Source organism: Pipistrellus kuhlii, unplaced genomic scaffold (genome assembly GCF_014108245.1).
Source record: "Pipistrellus kuhlii isolate mPipKuh1 unplaced genomic scaffold, mPipKuh1.p scaffold_m20_p_6, whole genome shotgun sequence".
NCBI lineage: Eukaryota > Metazoa > Chordata > Mammalia > Chiroptera > Vespertilionidae > Pipistrellus > Pipistrellus kuhlii.
In genome coordinates, this window is record NW_023425562.1 from 58001621 (window position 1) to 58021919 (window position 20299).

At 39.1% G+C, this 20299-nt stretch overlaps 1 protein-coding gene across 1 annotated transcript in view; it reads right to left on the reverse strand.

Annotated features, from left to right (window-relative positions):
* The window catches only part of RNF24 (ring finger protein 24), a 57042-nt gene extending 39018 nt beyond the window's left edge, over positions 1–18024 (reverse strand). The window contains exon 1 of the mRNA XM_036417880.2: positions 17879–18024. The gene's annotated coding sequence lies outside the window, so the exon portion shown is untranslated. The remainder of the gene's footprint in view (positions 1–17878) is intronic.
* Between the last annotated feature and the right edge of the window lie 2275 nt (positions 18025–20299).

The following is a 20299-nucleotide window of genomic DNA, read 5'->3' on the forward strand; positions in this document are numbered from 1 at the left end:
ATTAACTAATAGTAGGGCCAGAACTTAATCAAATCCCAGAACTTATTAAGAGCTGGGAGTTAGTCAGTCTGAATAAAATCTAAATACAAGCTCCATTCATTGCACTTGTGATGAGTTATCTTAGCAATGAGTTATCATTGCACTTAAAGGAGTTATAAGAGAGTTCTTCATGAGGAGCCAGTTTTCTTCAGCTTTACAAGATCTTTTAAGTGAGATTATATGTAAAATTTCCAGAAGAACAATATTAAAATTACAACCTCAGATCTAATAAATCCACAAGTGAACTATATATCTTAACTTTATTAACTGTAGTGGTTTTAATTTCATTAATAATAAAGTTTCTTACCACAAGATATGGAATGCCTATAAACTCAGATTGAACAATACCTGGCACTTAAAAGATATTCAGTAAATTGGTATTAATATGAATAAAGATGGTAAATCCAAGCAGCATACTGGATGAAATAATTGAAATATCTCTAAACAGACAAAAACCATTCTTGTTTCTGGCAGAGGACAGAAAAGGAGAATATATGTTTTGGGGCCTCCAAAGGGGAGAGCTTCAACCCCAATAATCCCTGTGCTCACCACTCTCTAGCCCACTTAACAAGAAAATAGGACAAAGGCTGCATGATTAAGCCAAGCCCAGAAACTATTGGCTGTATTAAGTTAGGATGAGACAACATAGTTGAAACACAACTTTTAGAGGTCTCTTTCCATCTTCAGTCAAATATTGCAATCAACTCTACTACTGCACACTTAGCTTAATGACTCGCACATAGTAGGTGTTCTACAAGCATCTGCTTAATTCAACAGGAAATGTAATTTTCAGCACTAAAACCATTTTAGTGTCCCAGTGAGGAATAATCAGCTTTTATGCTTAATCAGCTTTATGATCTTATTATAAGATCATAAATACTGTTATTTATGATCTTTTGAGATCTATGAATATCTCAAAAGATCATAAATAAGAACAGTATAATTATACATAAAATAAGTATACTGTTCTTATTTATGATCTTTTGAGATATTCCTTTATAATGACATTCTTTATCATTCAGAAAAGACCCATAGTATTATCATTTTTAAACAAACAGCATAATCATAGCAAAAGTTTACCTAAGGAGAAATCACACTAGCATATATTTTTAATGGCCTTCTTAAATAATGTTTAGAGGTTGACCTGAAATGGTCACTAATCTAAGAACACTGACCTGTTTAATTTTCATGATATCAACTTTACTTTTCCCAGAATACACAAATTCAGAAGATGACTAAAAACTAATTTGTCTAAGATACAATGAAAGCCAAATAAGTAAGGCTTTATTTAGCATAACTTATTCAGTAATTGTGCTGAATAAAAATGTGAAGCCAGAACAATAAAGATTTGTTTTTTTTTTAAAAGTGAAGCCACCAAGTTAAACAAGAGGTATTATGAGAAACTATGATCATTAGAACTTTCTCCGATAAAGTGTAATTTAAGTTAAAAGAATATTCAGTAGAGAATTCTCCCTTACTTTAAACATTGTAAGCATTAATTTCATAACACCTAATCTTGTTTTCTTTAGTCTACAAATAACTTCATGAAAACACTGACAATATTTTATATATCCCTCACCCCAGTCTATGCAGAATGAATGGATCAGACATTTAGGAGTTGAGCCAAATTAGCTCTAGAGATCTCTCAGTTTTTTAATTCCAAATCTAGTATTCTTTCCTCTCCACTGCTTGATTCCAGTATAAAAGTTTTTATATATCTCCATCTTTAACTTTTAGAGCAATGGGTAAACACATCTCATTTGTAAAGAAAAGCAATCATCCACATTTTGCTGTAGTACTCAGAATTTTATCGTAACACCAATTAAAACAAAAGGTAAATTCAATTCCTTTTATTCTGATTCAAACTCATTATCCTTTATCAAGAACACAATAGAATAAAATTACTTGGCAGTCCCTCATACAAAATGTATTTCAGATGAAGTAAAGGTCTTCTTTATAGAACTGCTAATAAATGTGGAAGAAATGTTAAAATAAGAAAATAACCATTTTGCCACTTAGGAGGAAACAAATGATACTGACATGACTATCACTAGGGTTTTTTAACTTCAAAAGAAGTGGGATAGCCAGACACAGCAGACCTCCTAAGCATTCTTGCCAAAAAAACTTAAATCTGATTTAATTATTTTAAAATTTTTATTGTTTAAGGTATTACAACTAGTGGTACATATGTCCCTTCTTCCCCACCTCCCCAAAAACCTCCCCCCGATATCCCCTACCCCCCCCCCCCCCACCACCAGAACTTGCCCTCGTCCCCCTGCCCCCAGTGTCTTGCATCTGTTGCTGGTGCTTACATGTATGCATTTGTCCTTCAGTTGATCTCTTACCCCCCAACCCTCCCCTACCTTTCCACTGTAGTTTGACAGTCTGTTCAATGCCTCTTGCCTCTATTTTTGTTCAAAGGTTTGTAATGTTTTTTATTAACCATAAATGAGTGAGATCGTGTGGTATTTATCTTTCGATGACTGGCTTATTTCACTTAGCATAATGCTCTCCAGATCCATCCATTCTATTGAAATGGTAAGAATTCATTCTTTTTTACAGCAGCATAGTATTCCATTGTGTAGATGTACCACAGTTTTCTAATCCATTCATCTGTTGATAAGCATCTAGGCCGTTTCCAAATTTTAGCTATTGTAAATTGCGCTGATATGAACATAGGGGTACACTTATCCTTTCTGATTGGTGTTTCTGTTTTCTTGTATATATTGTATATTCCTAGAATTGGTATTACTGGGTCAAATGGCAGTTCCATTTTTAATTTTTTAAGAAAATGCCATATTGTTTTACACGGTGGCTGCAACAGTCTGCATTCCCACCAGCAGTGAAGAAGGGTTTCTTTTTCTCAGAATCCTTGCCAGCACTTGTTATTTGTTGATTTGTTGATGATAGCCATTCTGACAGATGTGAGATGGTACCTCATTGTTGTTTTGATTTGCATCTCTTGGATAATTAGTGACTTTGAGTATGTTTTCATATGTCTCTTGGCTTTCTAAATGTCCTCTTTCAAAAAGTATTTATTTAGGTCCTTTGCCCACTTTTTGATTGGATTGTTTATCTTCCTTTTGTTAAGTTGTATGAGTTCCTTGTAAACGTTGGAGATTAAACCCTTATCAGAGATAACATTGGCAAATATGTTTTCCCACACAGTGGGCTTTCTTGTTTTGTTGATGGTTTCTTTTGCTTTGCAAAAGCTTTTTATTTTTATGTAGTCCCATTGTTTATTTTCTCTTTAGTTTCCATTGCTCTGGGACAGTGGTCGGCAAACTCATTAGTCAACAGAGCCAAATATCAACAGTAAAACGATTGAAATATCTTTAGAGAGCCACATTTTTTAAACTTAAACTATATAAGTAGGCACATTGTTATTAACTTAATTAGGGTACTCCTAAACTGGCCTTTGCTGAAAATGTCCTCAATCTGACTGAGGTATGTTCGCTGAGGTCGACCCCTTCCAACTCTCCCACCCACACTTGTCTTGTATACTTGTTTCATCTATCTCCTTTCATTCATCCTCTCTCTATATCCAAACCATCTCAACATCTCTCTCAATCCTCAACACTACATCTTCTTCACTCCACAACGTTCCCTAAAATTAACTTAATAAACTTTACTTAAAGTTTTAAGTCTTAAACTATAGGTATGTTGGATAAAATTTGATATCATACTTAATAATAATATTATTTATTGATAAAATTAAATTCCTTACAATATCAAACACTAATGTGAACAACGGCCTTGCATCTCCTTGAAAAGTTTGGGTAAGTCAGGTTTGCATGTTGTTGTTTTTAATTTTAGGTACGATTTCAGGTTCTCATCAATAAGACGACTTCTCAATTTACTCTTGATAAGATTCATGCTTGAAAATGATTGTTTGCATAAATATGTAGACCCAAATAAGGAAAGAACAGCAAACGTTAGTTTTTTCAGTTGATTATGTGTCAGAAATACTATTCCAGGTGTTAAAAACCAACATATATTCCTTCTCCAGGTCTTTCAAAGCAGACCACTGTGCTGTGTACTAAGTTCACATTTGTTTTTCTCCAATATTTCTATATCAGCACAAAGAAGTTCAAATTTTGAGCTTCACAATTCTGTTTTTTAATCCAGCAATTGCATTTCAAAGTTGCCAATATCAATATTAAAGGGAGAAAAATTTAATTCTGTTACAGTAGCATTAAGAGGTTTTTTAACAAAGGCTAACGTTGCTTTGCTGTTTCTGAATTCCTGAAACCTGTTGAGAAAAGCTTCCCTCATATTTAAAAGTGTTGTTTTGAAATAGCAAATGTCAATATCAGAATTATTTTCTTGGCAATGTTTCAACGGGCTTGGAAAGTGAATCAAAGTTTCTCTTTCAAAATCTTGAGCAAAAAGAGATAATTTGTTTTTGAATGAAATAACTTCTTCCAACATCGAAAAAATTGTGTTTCCTTTCCCCTGTAGATTACTATTGTATTAAGCTGATTTAGATAAGACGTAACGTCTACCATGAAATAAAATTTTGGGGTCCACTAATCGTTAGTTCTGGATAGTGAACACCCTTCTCAAGGAGAAATGCTTTAATTTCTGTTAGTAAGGAAGCAAAACATTTCAAAACATTTCCTTTTGATAACCAACTACCTTGTCATGCAGAAGATCTGTGTACTCACTCTTCATTTTAACTAAAAATTCTTTAAATTGGTGATGATTAAGAGCTTTAGCTATAATGGAGTTGATGTTAATCACCAATTCCATAACTTTGCAAATTTCTTCTGGAAATGTTTGCACACAAAGCGCTTCTTGATAAATGATGCAATGGTAAGTATCTTGTGATTAATTTTTTCTTTCAAAATAGCAACACACCTGTTTCTTATGCCGGTCATACTTTTCGACCCTCTGTTGAAATTGAGACAATTTTATCGAGTGGAATATGATGTTTTTCAATGCACTCAATTACAGCATTTGCTATGTCCTCTCCACGTATGACTTTTGAGTGGCAATAATCCTAAAAGTTCTTCTTTAGGACCTTTAAATGAAATAAATAGTACAAAAAGTGAAACTTGAGCTGTATCATTTATGTCACAAGATTTGTCAACTGCTATTGGTAAAGCTGGAACCAATTTAAGATCTTCGACTTGCTGGTAGGTTATATTCGAAGACATTTTGACTGTTCTATCTTTCACTATTTTAGCAGACAATGGGAACTCTTTAATTTTTTTAGACTATCTGCTTTGTTCTTAAAATCCCGAAATAGCTCTTCAGATGCATTTATAAAACAACTTTTTATGTATTTGCCATCTGTATATGGTCCTCTCTTAGCAATCTCTTGACTAATTAAAAAACTTGCGATATTAACATTGTTGGAAGATTGCATCCAGTAATTAGATACAGAACTTGATTTTTCTTGACTCTTCTGAAGTTCCTCAACTGCTTTCTTCCTTGCATCACCGACAGGATATTTAGTACTAAATGACACGTGTTTAGTTGTAAAATCTCCAAATTTGATTTCTTGTTATGTGCCAATTTTTCCTGACAAATAAGACAGGTTGGAAGGCCATTTAAATTTTGAATAAACACGAAAGTTTCGGTCCATTCAACTTTAAATTCACAGCTTTCGTCTTCTGGGTTTTTTTTTGTTTCTTCTTGGTAGTCATGTAAAACAGGGCACCTAAAAAAAGTTTCATTTTATAATAATAAAGCCACCAACACAAAATAATTACAATTCTTAAACTGATGACAAAAATACCTATAGGATTTGCAACTGGTTGGAAAAATACAGGTAACTTTATGCTTCGAGTAGACACTTTTGACACCTGTGCTTGATTTGCGGATGCGACTAGCTCTAACCACTGTACAATGAGACTGCTGACTGACTGGCTCATTCAACTAATGCATGAATTGCATGCACCTCCCCCCACGCTGTGTATCCCGTCGCCTGGCTGTGGCGGGTCGCCTGTTGCCCAACTGACCCACATCCTCACTTCTTCTAACGCCATTTCTTCAAAATAGACTCGCCGAGGCTGAAAACTGACTTCTACACATGGGTCACGGTTTCAATTGACCACACGTGGTATTCTGTGGAAGAGCCACACTCAAGGGGCCAAAGAGCCACATGTGGCTCTCGTCGAGCCGCAGTTTGCCGACCACTGCCCTAGGCACTTACAACAAATGTCTGCAATTTTGTTGCCTATGGCTTCTTCTAAGATTTTTATGGTTTCCCATCTTATGTTTAAGTCCTTTATCCATTTTGAGTTTATTTTTGTGTATGGTGTAAATTGGTGGTCTAGTTTCATTTTTTTGCAAGTATATGTCCAGTTTTTCCAACACCATTTATTGAATCCTGATTTTAATCAAGCCTCTAAAGTTAACTTCCATTTGTAAGAAACAAAGAGAACAGAGCAACAAACTGACACCATGATGAAGCAAACAGACAAATCCTAAATGTGAGAAGTTCCACAGGACTACTGACCTGGTTCCTGCAACTTCATGGCACAAACAAAAAGGTGGAGAGAAAAGGAGGGAAGAGAAACTGCCCTAGATCAAAATAGACATGAGAGACAAAATGACCAGTTATGATCTATGGACTATGAATCCCACTGTGAACAAACCATCTCTAAAAAGATATTCTTGAGACAATTGCGCAAGCCTGAATAGGATCTACTATTAGATGATATCAAGGTGTAATTGTTACTTTTATTAGGTGTGAGAATGATATTTTAATTCTATTAGGCAATATCCTTATTTTTTAGAGATGCATATAGAAATATGTCAGGGTATATATATAGAAATGCCCAGGATTTGCTTAAAATACCTCAGCAAAGAAAGATTAAAAAAAAAAATGAAACAAATATGGCAAAATCTTGATAGAGAGATGGGCATATAGGGGTGTGTTGAACTATCTACTTTTGAGTGTATTTAGAGTGTTTTGTAATAAATTTTTTTTTAAATTAGAGAAGCCTAAAAAAAAGTACAGGTAAATCAATTAAGTAATATTAATCTCAGGTAGGCTATAAATAGATCAGTGAAAAAATTAACACAGCAATTGATTATTTAGAAATTGAGTCAGTTGTATGGAAAACATCAATTTTCTCCTTGTATCGTATGGTCAGTGCTACTGACTAAAAGTTTGTGTCCCCCCCCCACCCCTCAAATTCATATACTGAAACCTAAATCCCAGTGTGATATCTGGAGGTGATTAGGTCACAAGGGTGGAGCCCACACGAATGGGATTAGTGCCCTATAAAGTGGCCCCAGATACCTTCCCTATCCCTTTCCCCACTTGAGGACAAACAAAAAGTACCATCTATGCACCAAGAAGTGGGTCCTCACCAGCCACAGAATCTGCCAGGGCCTTGATCTTGGACTTCCCAGCCTCTAGAACTGTGAGAAATTTTTGTTGTTTGTAAGGCACCCAGACTATGATATTCTGTTATAGCAGCCTGATCGGACTAAAACAGTTGGACAGCAGCATAATATATAGTTTTATTCCACTGAAAACCCATAGTAGATAACAAGCAGTTTAAAAAAATATATGAGAAGAACTTTTAGAAATGCAGCTGTTTTCTCCCTTTAGAACTGTGCTATGATTTTATATAATTCTGTATTTCTAAATGGATGGTGGTAGTGAAGTAAAATGGAGAAAACTGAGACAAAGAAAAGAAGTCATAGCTGCATTTTGAAATGAATGCTGTTTTTCTTTTTGTGTAATAATTTGATCAGTTTTCTATGAACACAGGACCTACTTCACATCCCTCCTGAGAGTATTTTAACTTTTAGTATACAAAATTTATAACATATTCCACAGTTAGTGTTTTTTATTTTATTTTATTATTTATTTATTTTATTGATTATGATATCACATAATTGTCCTCATCCCCCCATTCCCATCCCAAACCCCTCCCCAAATATACCCCCACCCCCTGTTGTCCATGGCCACTGGCTAGGCACATATGCATACACATAAGTCCTTTGGTTGATCTCTTCCCTTTACCCACACCTTCCCCTACTTTCCCTCTGAGGTTTGAAAGTCTGATTGCTGCTTTTCTTTCTCTGGGTCTCTTATTGTTCATCAGTTTATGTTGTTCATTATTTTCTCTAGATGTGTGAGATTACGTGATCCAGGAAATACCCCTGTAAGAACCGAAACTGAGACAAGCCATAATGGATATGCTGAGAGGCAAATGAATCAGTCTGTAGTAAGTTCCTTTCTGGGCCAACAGTTCTTTTGAGTCCCAATTTTAATGTCAAAGAGTACCTTCCACAGTTAGTGTTGACTGAGACTCTTTGAAGCTCCATTTTCAAATTATCACCGAAACCGGTTTGGCTCAGTGGACAGAGCGTCAGCCTGCGGACTGAAAGGTCCCAGGTTTGATTCCGGTCAGGGGCATGTACCTTGATTGTGGGCACATCCCGGGTGGGGGGTGTGCAGGAGGCAGCTGATGGATGTTTCTAACTCTCTATCTCTCTCCCTTCCTCTCTGTAAAAAAAATCAATAAAATATATTTTTAAAAAAATTATCTTCCAAGTAAAGTAAATAAAACAGAAAACCAATAATCTTCCAGAGACATCTTTCAAAGCATAAAGCAACATTTTATTTCTAATGGAGCAGTGGTTCTTAACCTGAAAATCTTTCTATAGAAACAAACAAACAAACACACTACATTATTTTTCAAAGGGTTTTATATTAGCTATGAAGGCCTGTTAGAAACCCGTGTAATACATGCTCTAGATAAGCGACTCTAAACAAAGTACACATTTATCTACTAACATAAAAGCCCTCCTAGGAATTGGCTTAGGCTATTCAACTCTATTCTCCACTATTTCTCGAAGGACCACTCTTTAGTCAAATGAAGAAGGCTCCTTATCTTTGCAACTACTACTATCTGCATATTCCAGGCCACCCCAACCATCTGATAAAAGTCTATCTATCCTTCAAGATCTATCACAAGCAATACAGTCTCTATGAAGCCTTCCTTGACTCCACTAACCTTCCTCTGAACTTCTATACTTCCAATACCTTTCCCCATCTTGTATTCTGGCCTACTGAATACCTGTCTAATATGGGATTCTGTGTGATGCAGCAGTCAAAATGAAAATCACTAAGGAAATGCTTATCACTACAGTGGGTTGAGTGGTAACTCTTCTCCCCTATCTCTCCCCGCCCCCCACCCCCTTAACAAAGACCTCAAAAAATATATATATGTTCATGCCCAAAAACCTGTGAATGTAACCTTATTTTGGAAATAAGGTTTTTGAAGATGTAATTAAGTGAAAGATCTAGAGATGCTACAAATAGGTTTTCAGTATCTTGCTCTCTCTTTCACTTAATTACATCTTCAGACTGCTTTGAACGCCACCTCCAACTCCACTTCCAACTGAACTGAGCCCCAATACCGTGCTCATTGGGGGAGAGCATAGACTGTTTGGTAGCAGGCAAAAATCGAGGGCACCTTTCTCTCAGAGGCGCCGGCAGCGAGCACTGAAGGACCCGCACAGGGCAGGGCTGACGGAAGCCAAAGCTGTAGGCTCCACTCTGAAACCCCGTACCATCTGTAACTGCGAAATGTGACAACAAAATAGATTACAAACGAAAGAAATGGAGGACAAAAAGCGTCTGGATATAGAGTTCAAATCTACGCTTATAAGGTTTTTCAAGAATTTCCTAGAAAAGATGGATAAGACCTATGAGGATATGAAAAGAGATCAACTAGAATTAATAAGGAGTCATCAAGAAATGATAAGGGATCAAGAAATAAAAAATACATTCTCTGAAATAAAAAATATTATACAGAGTCCTAAAAACAGAATGGAAGATCGCAAGAATCAAGTCAAAGATTTGGAACATACAGAGCCAGAAGACACTCCTCCACAGAAGCTAGAAGGCAAGAGAATCCAGAAAATTGAAGATAATGTAAGAAACCTCTGGGACAACTTCAAGCGAACCAACATCAGAATTATGGGGGTCCCAGAAGATGAGAGAGAGCAAGATATGGAAAACATACTGAAAGAAATAGTGACAGAAAACTTCCCCCACCTGGTGAAAGAATTAGACTTACAAGTCCAGGAAGCGCACAGAACTCCAAACAAAAGAAATCCAAAAAAGACCATACCAAGACACATCATACTTAAAATTCCAAGAGCAAAAGACAGAGAATATTAAAAGAAGCAAGAGCAAAGAAGGTAGTTACCTATAAAGGAGCACCTATACGATTATCAGCTGACTTCTCAACAGAAACCATGCAGCCAGATGGGAATGGCAAGAAATATTCAAGGTGATGAATAGTAAGAACCTACAGCCAAAGATAATCTATCCAGCAAAGCTATCACTCAGAATCGAAGGTCAGATAAAGAGCTTCACTAATAAAAAAAAGCTAAAGGAGTTCATCAACACCAAACCAGAATTATATGAATTGCTGAAGGGGGTTCTTTCAGAAGAGAAAGTAAACAAAGATAAAAATTATGAACAACAAATACGTAACTATCAACAAGTGAATCTAAAAACCAAGGGAATTAAAAAAAAAATCTGATGAACAATAGTAACTGTTGAATATAATAGAATCAGAGGTATGGAAGGGGAGTGAACTGACGATTCTTGGGGAAAAGGGGAGAGGGGGGCGTGGGAAGAGACTGAACATAAACTGTGCACCTATGGATGAGGACAATGGGGAGTGGGGAAAGGGCAGAGGGTGGGGTGGGAACCTGGTGGAGGAGAGCAATGGTTGGGGGAAAAAAAGGAACATTTGTAATAATATGAACAATAAACACTTATTAAAAAAAATAAAAATAAAAATAATAATAAAAAAAAAACCCCGTCAATAAAAGAGCGCTGACGTCGTCACACATGATGTAGGCCGACCAATACAAAAAAAAAAAAAAAAAAAAAAAAAATCGTACACCTATGGATGAGGACAGTGGGGGTGGGGTGAGGTAATGGCAGAGGGTGGGGTGGGAACCGGGTGGAGGGGAGCTATGGAGGTTGGGGGAAAGGTGAAACAATTTTAATAATTTGAACAATATTTATCAAATTAAAAAAATAAAAATAAAAACAAATAAAATGGGGATAGGCTAAAACAAACCTTTTAACATGCAGAAAAGTTGTAAGAATTCCTTAAGGTTTCAAGAATTGCTTGAGGTTAACAGGACATGACTTTTCCTACTTTGAACTTCTACAGAGCCTGTCTTTACACATCATGTGGCCCTCATAGTGGATTTTGTTTTGCTACAGATATTTATCTTCCCACCTAACTAGTAAATAAAAACAACAATGTCTTATAGCTACTTTAAAAAAAAAATCTGTTGATGATGTATTGCATTTCCAGAAATAAGAAAACTTAATGTGGAATAACATGAAAACGAACCTCATTCCTAGGCAAGCCAAATAAAGAACAGGGCTTGGCTTGAAATAATATTTTATCAAGTGATCAAAATGATTAATCAAATGATCAAACTGCTGGGAAGTGCTACATGGTGCTCATGTGTCAACTTAGATCATTTTACCCATCTATCACCTGGGATAATTTGTGTAATAGAGAGGAAAGGAATCAGAAAAAAACAAACATAAAACTAAAAACAGCTGAATCACATTTAAAGCCAACATACTCTAAAACCGTGGTCGGCAAACTGCAGTTCACGAGCCACATGCGGCTCTTTGGCCCTTGAGTGTGGCTCTTACACAAAATACCACGGCCTGGGTGAGTCTATTTTGAAGAAGAGGCATTAAAAGAAGTTTAAGTTTAAAAAATTTGGCTCTCAAAAGAAATTTCAATTGTTGTACTGTTGATATTTGGCTCTATTGACTAATGAGTTTGCTGGCCACTTCTCTAGAAGATATAAGTAATCTGGACAAAAATATTACAGTGAATAAGTCAGATCAAATATTATAAATTGAAGAAGGATATACAAATAACTAGAATTATCTTTCATATTAGATTTACACCCACATCAAGTACTGAGTTTAGCATTTACCTTTTTTGATCCACATAACAAACAAGTACTGAGTTTAGCATTTACATGTTACCTTTTTTGATCCACATAACAAACAAGTACTGAGTTTAGCATTTACATGCTATCTTATTTGATCCACATAACAAACAAGCAGTACTACTACTCTTGCTTCCATCTTGCAGATGAGGAAACTTACCAAGGTCACATGGCAAAAAGTAAAAAAAGCTAAAATTCAACTCCAACCAGTCTAATTCCAGAATCCAGGTGCAAGACTATCAATTAAATTACGTTTATGAAAGAATTAAATGTAATATAATGTAGGGAAAAATTCAATCATTAATATAATCTTCATAATTTTTCACTCTAAGTGTAGCAAAAAGTGGTCAATAATTAAAAAATAAAACTTGCTAAAAAATAAAATCAGAAAATAAAATAATAATAAAACTTGCCCTAGCCAGTTTGGCTCAGTGGATAAGGTTCGATTCTGGTCAAGGGCACATGCCTGGGTTGCGGGCTCGATCCACCGTGCAAGGGGCAGCCAGTCAATGATTCCCTCTTATCATTGATGTTTCTTTCTCTTTCTTCCTCTCCCTTCCTCTCTGAAATCAATAAAAATATATTTTTGTAAAAACTTGACTTCGTTAGAAAAACTTAAAAAGAAAGAGCTATTAATTTTACCAGATTAAAAATGTCAGTTGTGCTTTCTTTTGCCATTATAATTGAGTAGGTAGTTGTGCCAGTTGCTGTCCTAAGGGACACAGTGGGAACAGATAAGATTCTTGCCTTCCTGAAGCTGACCTTTCAATGGGGGTAAGAGGCAAAAAAATCAGCAAACAACAGATTTTCAGAGAGTGCTATGTATTATATTATACAGGAGGTAGGGAGGGAATATAGACTTCTCTTTTGAGACATATAACCATGAAAGTAAACTGAAGGAGATGAATGGGAGGTCAGAGAAAAGTTGTTTGTTGTAATTTTTTCTTCTGCTTTAAAAGAGGGGCAATAGCAGAGCATGTGTGTATGTTATGAATCGTACCCTGGAAAGTTGCTAATGCTAGAAAGGGCGAAAATACAGCAGTCAAGTCCTTGAGTAGCTATGAAGAAATACAGTTGGAGGGAAGTTAGCCTCTGATAAAAACAGAAAACATGAGTGTTAAGGAAGGTAAATTTCTAGATTTAGTGATGAAAAGCCTCTGATAAAAACAGAAAACATGAGTGTTAAGGAAGGTAAATTTCTAGATTTAGTGATGAAAAGATGAGGGTATCTGTCTGATAACTTCTAAACCCTCACTGAAGTATGAGGCCTGCTTATCAGTATGGAAAGGGGTGGGCTGTGCATGAGTTTCAAGAGAAGAAATTATTAAATAGTCATTGGCAAAAATATCTTATTAGGAATCTTGTCCAATGGACACAGACAACAAGGGGTTGAAGACATGAATGGGGGGAGATGGAAGGGTAATGAGGGAATAAGGACACATATGTAATATCTTAATCAATAAATTTTTTTTTAATCTATCAGATAAACACAAAGTCATTGACAATGTCCAATCAAGCCATAGTCTACATAGTTCCATTTGTCTATCTTCTCATCACAGAAATTCTAGCAAATAATACATGTCATAATTAGTCGTGACATATTTAATTGTGAAGCTTAAAGAGTGTTTCTTTTTTGGCCATGAATGGTTTTGCCACTCCCTACAGTAGATTTTTAAAAATGAACCTGGTAGTCTTTGTGTTGATTCCAAAGGTGACTGCATTTCACTGCTTGAAGAAATTTTCTCTGTTGTTGACATTTTTAGTGATGATTCCATTTAAAAGTAAAAAAAGAAAGAAAAAAAAAAGATATCCCCTACCTCCTACACACACACACACAAGGCGCATGCTCTTGACCATTTTGCTGTGCCCTTAAATTATGATTTTGTTTTAAGACCTAACATTCTGGAGAGCATTTATGTCTACACATGTTCAAAGAGAGGCAACAAAGACCCTACCTTTTGATGGAGGCATGTCAACACCATAAAGAATAGTATGTTGGATGAGATGGGACATGTGAATGTGTTTACATAGATATATATATCATATAGTCATTTGGGAAAAAACGTTATCTGCCCCATGGCAAAAAAATGTTTTCAGAAACACCATGAAATGTCAGAATTCCAGGGATAAACAAACAGAGAGAGAGGAAAAAGGAAATGGGGATTAAAATGGCATTGGACTTCTCAAGAGCAATACTAGCCCTGGCTGGTTGGTTCAGTGGATAGAGTGTAGACACTTAAGGGTCTCAGGTTTGATTCTGGTCAAGGGCATGTACCTTGGTTGCAGGCTCCTCCCCTGGCCTGGGCCCTGGTCAGGGCCATGCAGGAGGCAACCAATCAATGTGTTTCTCTCACACTGACATTTTTCTGTCTTTTCCTCTCTCTTCCACTCTCTCTAAAAATCAATGAAAAAATATCCTCAGGTGAGGGTTTTAAAAAAAGAGCAATACTGGAAGCTAATGGAACAATGCTTTCAAAAGAGGGACACTAATTTTCAATCTAGAATTCAATATCCAGTTAAACCACTATTCAAGTGTGAGGGTAAAATGACATTTCCAGACATGCAACTGCTGAATTTAGGAAGGTATTTCAGAGTTTGTATGTGCCCTTTCTCCGGAAGCTACTAAAGAAGGAAGGAGACACAGGATTCAGGAATAAAGGACCTAACACAGGAAGAAGGCAAAGGGAATTCCCAAAATGATAACGAAGGAAAGTCTCAGATGACAGCTAGAAAAAAGAATGAAACAGATTATTTGAAAATATTGAAGGACTATTCTGTCATAGAATTTTAGGATGAATTTGTAACTGCTATATAGAAAATTAAGCAAATGAAAAACAAACAAAAGAGGTAATTATGTAATTCAGGAGAAACAAAAGTTATTCAAGAAAGAAAATGTAATCTTAGACCCTACCTGGCTCATCTGTAAATAACAGGTACATTGTCACAGTCATATAAATACTGAAAACTGACTTAACTGGGAACTGTAAAGCTTAAGTATGAGTAGGGGGTGGAAAGACTTCTAAAAGAGGTACTATCCAAATATCCAAAGGTGAAAAATAAAGAACTATCAGTTTAAACATTAAAAATGAAATAGAAATAAAGGTAAATACCAGAAGGAATTGCTGAGAGTTGAAAGTGGTTGAACCATATAAAATTGCTGATTTTTTACTACTCCCCAATCTAAAAAAATGCTCAACAGAAAAAAATATTCTACTTTTTATTATCAGACATTGGTGGGAGGATAATGTACCCAGTTTTGGGTAACTGTCACCATACTTGCTATTATTATCACTGACATAACAATATTGATATTTCTAATGAATATAAAAAATATATTTACTACTAAAACAGCACTTAACATAATTTAATCTACTTTGATGATACAGAAATTACTTTAGAATTATTTTTTTAATCATCATACTATAGGAAATGCTCAACTATGGTTTGGTAAAGATTTAGTTAACAGAATGCTGAACAAGATCAGGATGTTTTTAGGTTCCTTTGTTGATTCAAACAATAGCTAAGTCACTCTTGCAAAATTAAAGTTCCACAATATTGTGGTACTATGCAAGCCAGTTTCAGTGACAATTCCGGTTATACTACTTTGTTTATCTAGGACTTCCCCTTATAGTTTGTTTTAAGGGGATTCCTTAAAAAAAATTTTATATATATATATATATATATATATTGAATGTGGGCAGTTTATAAAATTATTGGAGTTGCTTCAATATTAGTGATACTAGTTAAGGAAATTAACAAAGCCCTTGTTTTTAAGGTAACTTATTTTGAGTAAAATTCATTGATATTAAAATTTTATTTCATAAAACCAAAACTCCAAATTGAAAAGTCAACTTTTACTAATTTTAACAGTTACAAAAAAAGAATTTGACCATACTAACATAAGAAATTTACCAAGAATAATGGATCCCAATACAACTGATGGAAAACTTCCCCTTCAAATTAAAAGCAAATGTTTTTAATATTAATAGACGGAATAAACAATGCGGTGGAAGATTGCTTAATTTACATTTTATTTTGTACTGAAAACTACCACAAATTAAAATACGCGTGATTAAAAAAGAATCTTCAAGAGAATCTTAAAACTGAACCTATTCAAGTACTCATAACATCCAGTAAGCCCTTCTAAATATTTTCACCATCACTATTTTGAATCGAAGGTCATCATAAAAATATATTTTGGAGGTGTGTTTCTTACAACCAACTTTAACTAATTTCCCATCATTTTGCAAAATTATAAGGGTAAAACTCAATTATAAAAAATATTTTAAAAACTAATGCAACCAACTATTTTCTAAAGCTTATAAAACCTGGCCTAAAAAGAGAAGAAAAAAAAAAGTCCAAAGGAAATAGCAAGGAATAGCTGGCGCTATTAGAACTGCTTCCTTTTAAATGGTCTGCATCAACCTGAAACTTGTGGTCTTCTAACTTCAGGAAGACAAGAAAGTCAGGCAGTTCGTCTCACTGACCAAGTCAAAGTCTGTGGGAACCTGGAGTTTCCCTCCCTCTCCGGGGAGGAGGACAATGATAAAAGGTGCTCTGTTTCCCAGTAGTCCGGTAAGAGGAGCCATTGAGCTGGGCTGCACAACCAGACAGCCAGAACACAAGAAAATCCAGATCAAAGCAAGGGCACATGCCAGGGTAATATGCAATAAAACCGGGTGCCAAAGCATTAAGAACAAAAGCCAAGGTGGACAGAACCTGCTGGGCCACCTTCTCGTCAATACAGGGCAGGAAGAAACAAAATCTTCCCGTGCCGAGGAGCTGAGAAAACAGGGTCCTGCATACACTGGAGTACTTCTGCATCCATGTACAGGATGAGTACAGGGACACAGTGCGAACGAACTAAACCTGTATGGACTGGAGCATTCCCCTGCACAAACACAGTTGTGTTTGGCCATGAACTAAAACCCTCCAAACAAAAGTGTCCTCTAGATATGACTAGCATAGAGATCCAGGAGAATAGAGACATACACTTTCAATTACTGTTAACGAAACCCACTGGTTTTGCAGGAAGAAACAAACAAAATGCTGTTTGCAAGAACATGAGGGACAGAATTGGGTAAAAGTCTGATGAAGGAATAAGTCTCCCCCCCCCTCCCCCAGATCCTTTTTAATGATCTCGGATTCATTTCATAGGGCACACACACACACACCATTAGGTTTCTGCAAACAAAGAAGGGTCCTTCACGCTCCGGCGTGTGCGAGCACCCGCGCTCCCCACCCACAGCCGGAGGCCGCCCCCTGACTCTGACTGAGAAAGCCGAGGCGAGAGCTCGCACCTCAGACCGCGGCTAACACACGGCGACAAACGACCACAAGACAAAACGCCACAAAGAAAGGGGAGGAGCGGCCGGGGACCAGGAAAACACTGCCACGCCGGGCTCCCCGGGGCGCGCTCCCACAGCCGGCCAGCGCGGACGGAGGCGGCAGCGGCGCTCGCCATCCCCGCCTCCCGCACATCCCCGCCGCCTCCCGCTCCCGGGGGCCGCGCCGGGCTCCGGCGTGCGGAGCGTGCGGGGCGACACGGACCTCCCCGCGGGGGCCTCCCGGTGACAGCCCGCGCGCGCCGCCCTTTTGTGCCGGGCTCCCCCGCCGACCCCGGGCGGGCGGACCCTCCTCCGCGTCCCGCGCCGCCGGGGCCGCCATCCCGCTCCTCCCCGCCCCCCTCCGGAGCGGACGGACGGACGGACGGAGTGTGTGTGTGTGTGGGAGGCTGGCGCGGGGGCGCGGGCCCGCGGTCCCCTCAGCATCCCGAACCCGGACCCGCCCGGCCCCCTACGCCCCCAGCCCGGGGGCGACGGGCCTCGCTCGCTCGGCGCCCGGCCCCCGCCCGTTCACTCACTCGGGAGCGCCGGCGGAGGCAGCGGCGGGCGTGCGGGACCGTCAGAGCCGAGCGGCGGGGCTGTGGGTGGAGAGCGGCGGGCCGGACCTAGTGCAGCTGAGGTGGCGGCGGCGGCGGACTGCGCGGGGCGGCCCGGGCGAGGGGCGGGCCCGGCGGGGGAGGGGCGGGCGCCGCGCCTCTCATTCAAGCGGCGGGGCGGGGTGAGGGACCCGGATGCCCCGGCATCCCCCGCCCACCTCCGCGCCGAGGACGCCCGGGCCTCAGGGTCTGCAGTGCGCAGGCGCCGTGCTGCTGCTGGGCTGGTCTCCGTCCCGTCTCGCCCCGCTGGGGAAATCCCACGGGCGGAGTAGCTGCCGCGACTGGATCCTCTCGCTTAATCTTTAGTACTTTTCGCATGTCCTGTAAGCATTTTTTTAAAGTGAAACCTTGGAACGCCATCTGCTTCCTAGCATCCAGTCTGCCAGCCCCCAGGGCACAGGTGTTCCCATTAGTCTGATGGAAAGAACGTGCTCGCCGCCCCCTTCCTCCATCTGTCTCTCCTGCAGCAGGTCCTTGCGGGCTGAGTGCTGGCACCTCGGTGATGAATGAGATCCAGGATCTGCCCAGATAGTGGAAAGTATGCAGGAAAAAGAGAACATTGCTTTGTTATTTGCATTGGCCTAGTCCCCTCAGCCCCAGCTTCCCATTCCACAGGGCAGTCAAGAAACTGACCTTGGTTCAGCCCTTGTCTAATTCTAAGACAGCTTGAGGGGCTAGGGAAGTATCTCTGGAAGACAGTGTATTCTGCGGAGGCACTCTCCTGTTTCCAAACCCTTTGCAATGTCAGTCTTGGGCTAAAAAAAAGTCTTTGGTGATTCTGGGAGCCTCCTGCAGGCTTACAGCTATTCCCTCTGAGACTCCTCAGCTGAGAGTGTAGGCTCCCAGCTCAGGGCTTACGAAACGATTGTCTCTTTTTCTTAGTCTCCTTGTGCCTCTTGCGGTTCTCCTTCCTTCTCCTACCTTCCAGGCCTCTCACATGAACCATAGACAGCTCAGTGACTTAATGTCATCATGGAAAGGGCCTGCAGGCAAGTTCCTTCTGCTTTGGCAAACCATAAACCTCCAAAGCAAGGGGGAAGTAAAGACAAATATCAAGAAGTTACCCACTTGTCACAGTCCCCAAAGTGAGAGACGGATGAAGGCATGTGCTAGGTAGAGTATGGCAAAAGGAAAGATGTGGGAGATGCATTCTTCCTCTAACGTTGCCTGTCAACACCTATCCTCCCTGCCATTCAAGCCAAGAACCTCAGGGTCCTTTTCCCTTCTCCCCCTCATCCTAGCTCTCATTTGGAGCAGGTGGGCCTTCTCAACTCTGATTTACTGGCACTTCTCACTCTGTCTAAACCGGGCCTCCTCTTCTCTCTCTAGAGCACATGTGTCAAACACAAGGCCCGCAGGCCAAATCCGTCCCGCCAGGCCTTGCAATATGGCCCGCACCGCGCTGTCATCACTGCACTCCGCTGCGTTTCTATCACAATGACAGTTTATGACTGTTCAGTAAACCATTCGGCCCGCAATTTAGGCTGGATTTTAGATTTTGGCCCCTTCTCTGATTGAGTTCGACACCCCTACTCTAGAGCTATTGCTGAAGTCAAATCAACTTACAGGATATGCACATGTTCCCATGTTTCTGTCCTTTTCCCTTTTCCTGACTCACTTGCCACTTTGATTCTGATTTTCCAGCCATTTCCAGAGCAGTACCATGATGTTCACCCTTAGTGCCTGTGTTCTTGCTGTTCTCTTTAATATGAAAGCACCATTTATCTTGGAACACTGAAAACTCACTTTTCAAATGAAGTCTTCCTTCCCGTTCCCACCTTGTTGACAGACTTTTGGAATCCTCACCTGTGCCTTGTACCAACTTTTCTCTCAGCACTATGCACTCTTAGGGTCCTACACGTTTGGACGTTTTCCTTCTCAACCAGAATGTGAGCCCTTCAATAGTAAGAACAACGTTTCCTCGAGACCTCAAAGGTGACTAATGCACAGTGGAAATGCAATGGTTACTGGGAGAGGTGATGTTCACGGGCGAGTGAAGGAGGCTCCACAGAGGAGAGAGAGACTGAGCTTCCTTTTCTTTTTAAAAATATTTTATTGATTTTTAAAATATATATATATATATATTTTATTGATTCTTTACAGAGAGGAAGGGAGAGGGATAGAGAGCTAGAAACATCGCTGAGAGAGATACATCGACCAACTGCCTCTTGCACACCCCCCACCGGGGATGTGTCTGCAACCAATGTACATGCCCTTGACCGGAATCGAACCTGGGACCTTTCAGTCCACAGACCGACGCTCTATCCACTGATCCAAACCGGTTTCGGCTGAGCTTCCTTTTCTTTCTCCTCCCTTCTGGTGGCTTCCTTCCCCTGACCAGTG